Here is an 8071-nt window from a genome sequence, read left to right as displayed (position 1 = left end):
AGAATACTGGAGTGGGTGGCCATTTCCTCCTCTAGGGGATCTTCCTGACCCAGGAATTGAACCTGAGTCTCCTGCACTGCAGGCAGATTCTTTGCCATCTGAGCTACCAGGGAACAAATGTATATGCACCAGATTGAAAAACATTTCTGGCAGCCAGAAGTGTCTTGGGATTCCTCTACCACCACTCCCATAACCAGGCACCTGACAGATCCTAGGTGATCCATAAACACTTGTTGAATGAAAGAATAGGACAGTGGAAGCTAATGGTGAGCTGAATGCATTCCATATCTTTCCTGCCTTCTCCTTCCTGCTCTGTGCCCTAGAAGCTATCTCAATGGACAGCATCTCTGCACCACTTGCCCTTGGCCTTCTGATTGACTTCCATCGATGGGAAGGAGGTGGGAGGAGGGAGAGTTTGGGGTATTTCTTCCCCAGGCTCGTTCCCTTCTGTGCTGTGATCCCATGATGGCTGCCCCTCTGTCCTGGCAGCTTCAGCTCCTCAAGCAGCTTGTCATCTGACCCCCAGTTCCTTCTAGACTCTCATGACAGCTCCCTCTAGCTAAGCTTCAGACTTTGGGAAAGTAGAAGCTTTCAGGGGCTGCTAATCCCTGGGTGATTTAGCCTCCCTAGTGGATTCCCTTGACCCTGTCCACAGCTCTGTAAACAGTCCCTCTGATCAGCCCTTGGAGTGACCATCTCTTGCCACTGGGGCTCTGGAAGGTGTGCCTAGCCACTGGACCTCCCCTGAAAGGAGACAGTCCCAGTCTCAGTCTCAGAGGCCCATGGTCCTTCTGGGGGCTTAGCTGGGTCTTAGGCACTGCCCCTGCCCTCTCTATTCCTGATGACCTTTCCATCCTCATTAGGAAAGTTTGGGATTGTGTAGTTCTTTGGTTTCACTACCCACACTAATAGCAGCCAAGCCTTTCTGTGACTAGCTTTAGTTTTTGACAAAGGTTTAGTGAAACACATTCAGATAATCCCTGGGTCCCATCCTCCATGCTCTCCTGGTTCCAGCTACAGTTTGGTTAAGGAATCCAGGAAATCTTCTCCCCAAAGGGACCAGTGGTGTTTCGTCTGGTCAACAGCCAAAGAGAGGGCAGAGCTGGAAAGAAAGGGGAAGTTTATGTTTCATTTAGGCAAGAGATGATGTTTGATATTTTCAGGTCACCAAGTCTTCCCTGGTGCCTCAGACAGTAAAGCGTCTGCCTACAATGTGGGAGACCTGAGTTCAATCCCTGGGTTAGGAAGAGCCTCTGGAGAACGAAATGGCAACCCACTCCAGTATTCTTGCCTGGAAAATTCCATGGACGGACGAGCCTGGTAGGCTACAATCTATGGGGTCGCAAAGAGTCGGACACGACTGAGCGACTTCACCTCACCTCACCTCAGGTCACCAGGCTCCATTCTAAATGCCGAGGGCAGGTCGTGATCACGCTTGTCCTCAAGGAACTCACTGAGGCGGATTTGCTCAATATGAGGAAAAACTTCCTAAAGGCTAGAGCCACTGGGAAATAGAACAGAGCTTTGTTGGAGGGGAGGGACCCCTCCTCACTTGGATGACACTGTGACTGAGTAGAGGTGGGCTGAAGCCCAGCGCCAGGTGAGGGGCAACACCGGTGATCTAATTCTAAGCTTGTTTTCGATTCTGGGATCCTACAGGAAATTTGGGAAAGGAAATTTGGATGAGGAATCACCCAATATGAGGCCGCAATATCTAAGTCGTGAGAAATATGCTGAACAAATGCATCTTGGGAAGAGTGTCCAGAGGAGATATTGAGGATTTGAGAGCTAGATATCAGAGGAGAAATAGGTGGTATTGGTTCAAAAAGTGTCCTGAGAGGAAACAGCAGGGATCAATCAGATTGTAGCTCCAGCTCCTAGGGGCCTTGTGTATTCCCATTCTACAGCCCAGGTGTCAGAGGCTGGGGAAACAGGGGCTTACTTGAGGGTGAATGGAAGAGGAGGCCTTGATCTTTTATAGATATATAAAATGTATATAGATTATGTATATAATCTAGGTAAGGAGCAACACCTAAATTTATATAGATTATGTATTATGTATATAATCTATATAAATTTTATATATCTATAAAAGATCAAGGCCTCCTCTTGATCTATATACTATGTATATAATCTACATAGATTATATATATGTGTGATTTTATGTATGCAGTTTTGACTGTGCTGGGCTTTCATTACCGCATAGGTTTTCCCCTCGTTGCAGCAAGCGGCTCTGCTCTCTAGCTGCACAGCCTTCTCACTGCCATGGCTTCTCCTGTTGCGGAGCACGGGCTCTAGCGAGGGTGTGCAGTCTCAGCAGTTGTGGTTCCCCGGCTCTCGAGCACAGGTCTCTAAAGTTGTGGTGCTTGGGCTTAGTTGCTCCGCAGCATGTGGGATCTTCCCGGACCAGGGATCGAACCCGTGTCTCCTGCATTGGCAGGTGGATTCTTTAGCACGGAGTCACCGGGGAAGCCTGAGGAGGCCTTGCTCTTAGGCACCACCTCCTACTGTGCTGCTGCTGCTGCTCTCTCCTTCTGTAGGTCTCAGTTTGATGACCTGTAAATGGGAGTGGGAGGATTCTAGGTGGGTTGAAGAATACCATCCCTACACCACGCTGCTCCCCAGGGGGCCTGGGCACCCCAGCTGCAGTCACCAGTGATTGGGAATAGACCCACTGGGTGCTCCCTAGCAGTCCGGAGACTGCCTGGTCTCCGTGGCAGGGTGGCTGGCCCAAGGCAGGCCGGCAGGGCCCCAGGCTGCCTCCCACTTGGCTTCCCACCACGGCAGGGCCAGCTCAGCTCCTCCTTCCTCTTGGCGGGCCTGCCCGAGGTTCTGAAGTCCTGCCAGCTATCTACCCTGGGAAGGAAGCGAAGGCCAGCACCTGTGGGAAAAGTCTTTTACTGGCCACAGGTGGCTGGGTCAGGGCCTGAGTAGTGCTGCCGGCTGGCCCAGCTGCTGCGCTGGGGAGGGGTGGCTTGGGTCTTCCTTGGCCAGCACCCTGAGGCCTTCTGAGGCACGTTTCTCATCTTCATCCCCTCCTTTGTCTGTCCCCTCCTTCCCTCCCCCTGCCCTTGCCCCTGAGGGGCTGACATCACCTCTCTCTAGGCTGCTACATCAACCTCCCCACAGCTTCCTTGCAGCTGCTGCTGCTAAGTCGCTTCAGTCGTGTCCGACTCTGTGCGACCCCATAGACGGCAGCCCACCAGGCTCCCCCATCCCTGGGGTTCTCCAGGCAAGAACACTGGAGTGGGTTGCCATTGCCTTCTCCAATGCATGAAGGTGAAAAGAGAAAGTGAAAGTGAAATTGCTCAGTCATGTCTGACTCTTAGCGACCCCATGGACTGCAGCCCACCAGGCTCCTCCGTCCATGGGATTTTCCAGGCAAGAGGACTGGAGTGGGGTGCCATCGCCTTCTCCTCCTTGAAACTACCACAGTATTAGATGCTTGTTTTGTGTGTTTGTTCACTCCTTCATGTTCATGTTTATATGATCACAGTGTACTGGATGCTCTTCCAGCCTGAGGGTAAAACAGGGAACAGAGTATTCTCCTGCCCTACGCTTTGTGGGACTGATGCTCCCTTGGGTCACAGATGTTGCTTTGCCCAAAATAAATATACAAGGGCAAACAAAATGAGCTAACGAAAAGACACATGTTGATGAGGGCTTGTACCAAAACCACATAATCTGAGCTTTCACAAAAGAGAAAAGTTGGGGATACTGGGTGGAGAGGGATCCAGCCTAAGTGGAGTCCAGGCTTCTGAGCCAGACATGCAAGGTTGGTTGCTGCTATAGATTGGGTTGTATTCTCCCTCAAAAGATATGATGGAGTCCTAAATCCTAGGACTTCAGAACATGACCTTTTGGAATTAGACTTTTTACAGAGGTAAAGTGAAGCCATTAGAGTGGGTCCTAATACAGTATAACTGGTGTCATGATGAAAAGGGGGACCTTTGGATACAGAGACATGCACACAGGCCATGTAAACAGAAATGGAGAGATCTGGGTGACGCTCCTATAAGAAACAGTGAGGATGGCCAGCAACCACCACAAGGAGAGAGACACAGACAGGGTCTCCACAGGGTCTCCTTCACAGATGCCTGAAGGACCCAGCCCTGTAATGCCTTGGCCCTGGACTTTCCAGCCTCCAGACTTGTGAGATCATAATTTTCTGCTGTTTGTGCTGTGCTTAGTTGCTCAGTCATGTCCAACTCTTTGCAATCTCATGGACTGTAGCCCGCCAGACTCCTCTGTCCATGGGATTCTCCAGGCAAGAATACTGGCGTTGGTTGCCATGCCCTCCTCCAGATCTTCCCAACCCAGGGATTTAACCCAGATCTCCTGCTTTGCGGGCAGATTCTTTACCATCTGAGCCACCAGGAAAGCTCTCCTGCAGTTTAAGCCACCTCGTCTGTGGGCCTTTGTTGTGGCAGCTCTGCTTGTGTGGAAGGACACACAGTCCTGAAGATGAACCTGTTCTCTTCTTCTGAGCTTTTGCACCCGTGGGTCCCCACGCCAGGGATGTCAGCTGTATCTACCCACTGGGGAACCTCTGACCCCTGTCCCCACCCCAAGGCTCATTCCTCCCCTATCCACCCTTCTCCTCCCTGGCCACATCTGTGCCTTCATTTCTGGTCTTAGAGCTGACTCTCTGCTCTCACAGCCTGTGCCACTGGGCGTATCTTCCACATTCTCAGTCCCAGACTATATTCGCCAAGGTTACTCAGACCTGAGTAAAGACAGGGACACCATCCTCACAAAAAATTCTCATAGCACCCCCACTACCCTGGTCCTGGGATGTTCCCCTTAGCTTTCATTTTATTTATTCATCTGTCTACTTATTTACATATTTATTTATTCCTGCTGCGCCACTCAGCAGGTCAGACCTTAGGTCCCTGGCCCGGGTTTGAACCTGTGTCCCCTGCAATGGGAGTGCGGAGTCTTAACCACTGGACTGCCAGGAAAGTTCCCCATTGGCCTTATTTTATAGTGCAATTTAGGAAACAAAACTCTCACTCCAAATTACCACAACAAAGAGAAAACTTTATAACTAGCTAAAAAAAAAAAAAGATTATCATCAAAATGAAAACACAATAAATTCCCAGATAAGAGCGCACCTGGACCTTGGATGAGAAGACTCACATTTAGAGGAGTCGGGAAACACTGAATCCTGGGACAGCGTCACCCGGCTGCACAGGAGAAGCACCTGAGGGGCTTACAAAGAGGCCTCCGTTACCTGGGCTTGTTCTTGAATTGGTCAGGGTGGGGCTTGGGATCCTCCCTCCCACCCCAGTTTTTTCAGGCTCCCAGATGATCTGGTTTGTGGGCTGCATGGGGCACTCCTGGAGCTTCCTCAACCAGTCCTGGGCCCTCAGATGCCCAGTTTCCCACACCTTGGGGTGAGCACACAAGGCCTGAGTTGGGTGAGCTAGAAGCCCCCTAACAGGCACTGCTCTGTGTCTGTGGTGGTTGGTGGTTTAGCTCAGTCGTGTCCTACTCTTTGAAGCCCCAGGAACTGCAGCCTACCGGGCTCCTCTGTCCACGGGATTTTCCAGGCAAGACTACCAGAGTAGATTGCCATTTCTCCAGGGGATCTTCCAGACTCAGGGATCAAACCTGTTTCTTGCATTGCAGGCAGATTCTTTACCCCTGAGCCATTAAGGAAGCCCATTCCTGCTCCCTTCTGGTAGCTTTGAATCTGGGGTCAGACTGTGGCCACACTCCATAGGGTACCTCCCTCATCTTACAGCTCGCTGACTTAAGGATGTAGTCTTCTGTTCCATTTTATAGTTGAGAAAGCTGAGGCCCAGAGAGGTGGAAAGTCCTGGCCTCGGGTCACCAAGTTTGACTAGAACCCTGACTGCTGACTCAGTGTCTTTTCTTGCTGCTTCCAACCAGACTGACTGTCCCTCTGAGCACAATGTGTTAACACACTGACTATGAATGTGACGCATTTTCATTGTTCCAAAGGCCATGTTCATATGCATTCTGAAAACGCACCACCTCTGTTAGTTAAAAAACAAAAGGGAACGAAGTCTAATCAAGCTGGTCCCATGCTGCCCCCGAAATCTGGATTTCACGTCTGCTAGGGACACATGGGAGGCTTCCCTTGTGGCTCAGACAGTAAAGAATCTGCCTGCAATGCAGGAGACCCGGGTTCCATCCCTAAGTAGGAAGATCCCCTGGAGAAGGAAATGGCAACCCACTCCAGTATTCTTGCCTGGAGAATTCCATGGACAGAGAAGCCTGGAGGGCTACAGTCCATGGGGTAGCAAAGAGTCAGACATGACTGAAGTGACTTACACACACAGGGCCACATAGACACTGCAAGTGTCCCCCAGAATAACCATGGAGAGCCCTAAACACCCTTCTCCCAGACTGTGTGTTAGGATCAAGGATGTGTGATGCAGAACTTGGACTCCTCAGAGATGACAGGAAATGGGGTCTCATAGCTACACTAGTGAGTAGCCACGGTGTTATAATGCGGCTTTTCTCCTGGGCTATAATTCCTACTTACTTTAGGTGAAGCTTTACAGGATTTAAGCCACGTTAAACAGTTCAAAATGGAGTCACAGTGGCCAACGAGAACTTCTGTATTAGATGTCTTGAAGCATTCGCTGCGGGATTGTGAGTGTCTTAGAGTGATGAAGTGAGCGGTACTTTAGATAAGAAATTTGATGGAGATAAGAAATGTGATGGGCAACATATGTTGGAACAGAAGGAGCAATCAATACAGAAAAGATATCTTGCGTGCAACAGTTACACCTACTGACACACTCCTTGAACAGAAACGCTGAGCCCAGCAACTAGAAAACAAACACCATATATTGATGCATATATGTGGCATCTGAAAAAATGGGTATAGACGATCTTCTTTACGAAGCAGAAACAGAGACACAGATGTAGAGAACAAAGGTATGAATACCAAGCAGGGAAAGGCGTGAATGGCATGAATTGAGAGACTGGGCTTGACATATATACACTATTTGGAAGGACTGATGCTAAAGCTGAAGCTCCAGTACTTTGGCCACCTCATGCAAAGAGTTGACTCATTGGAAAAGACTTTGATGCTGGGAGGGATTGGGGGCAGGAGAAGAAGGGGACGACCGAGGATGAGATGGCTGGATGGCATCACGGACTCAATGGACGTGAGTCTGAGTGAACTCCGGGAGTTGGTGATGGACAGGGAGGCCTGGTGTGCTGCGATTCATGGGGTCGCAGAGAGTCGGACACGACAGAGCGACTGAACTGAACTGAACTGATGCTCTGTATAAAACAGATACTAAATGAGAACCTACTAGATAGCACAGGGAACTCTACTCAGTGCTCTGTGGTGACCTGAATTGGAAGGAAATAAAAAAAAGAAGATATATGTATATGACTCATGTACTTTGCTGTACAGTAGAAACTAATACAACATTTTAAAGCAACTATGCTCCAATAAAAGTTAATTTAAAAAAAGAAGGCTCTTTGCTGGAGGACTTGATCCCACAGGGCTGACCTGTTGCAGATAAGACACTGTCTGAGGCCCTGTCAGAGCAGGGGGCGACTTCCCGTTCATGGTTGTCTCAAGACCCGTGGCCAGCCCAAGACCTCTGCTCTCACTGGCGTGCTTCCTTCCCGCCTTCTTCTTAGAGTGTTTCATTTACTCCCTTTCCTCATTTCCCTGCTCTGACTAAGCTGTGTTGTGTGCTGTTCGTGTTCAGTTAACGAAGGCCCTCCAGGTTTTGTGTGTCTCCAGGTCTGTGATTCTTACCGGGCCTTATCACTGGGCTCTGAGACGCACACGGCATCCAAGGCATTAATTGTGGGGCCTTCTGTTCTCTACCTTCCTGGGAGTTTTCTCAGGAAGTATCTCTGATAACAGGACCTACGCTTAGTCTAGGAGAGGAACTTGGGTGGAGAGACCTGGAGGCCCCGCTCCAGCTTGGGGCCCCAACAGCTGCCCTCCATGTCCCTGGGGTGTATGGCTATCACTGCACCTGTTGTCAAATCCAAGGTCACTCAGGTCACCTGAGGCTCAGGGCAGAGCCTCCACTGTGTGCTTATGGTGTGGCCAACAACCTAAGGGATC

Source organism: Ovis aries, chromosome 22 (genome assembly GCF_016772045.2).
Source record: "Ovis aries strain OAR_USU_Benz2616 breed Rambouillet chromosome 22, ARS-UI_Ramb_v3.0, whole genome shotgun sequence".
Lineage (NCBI taxonomy): Eukaryota > Metazoa > Chordata > Mammalia > Artiodactyla > Bovidae > Ovis > Ovis aries.
Note: the sequence above shows the minus strand (reverse complement) of the source record.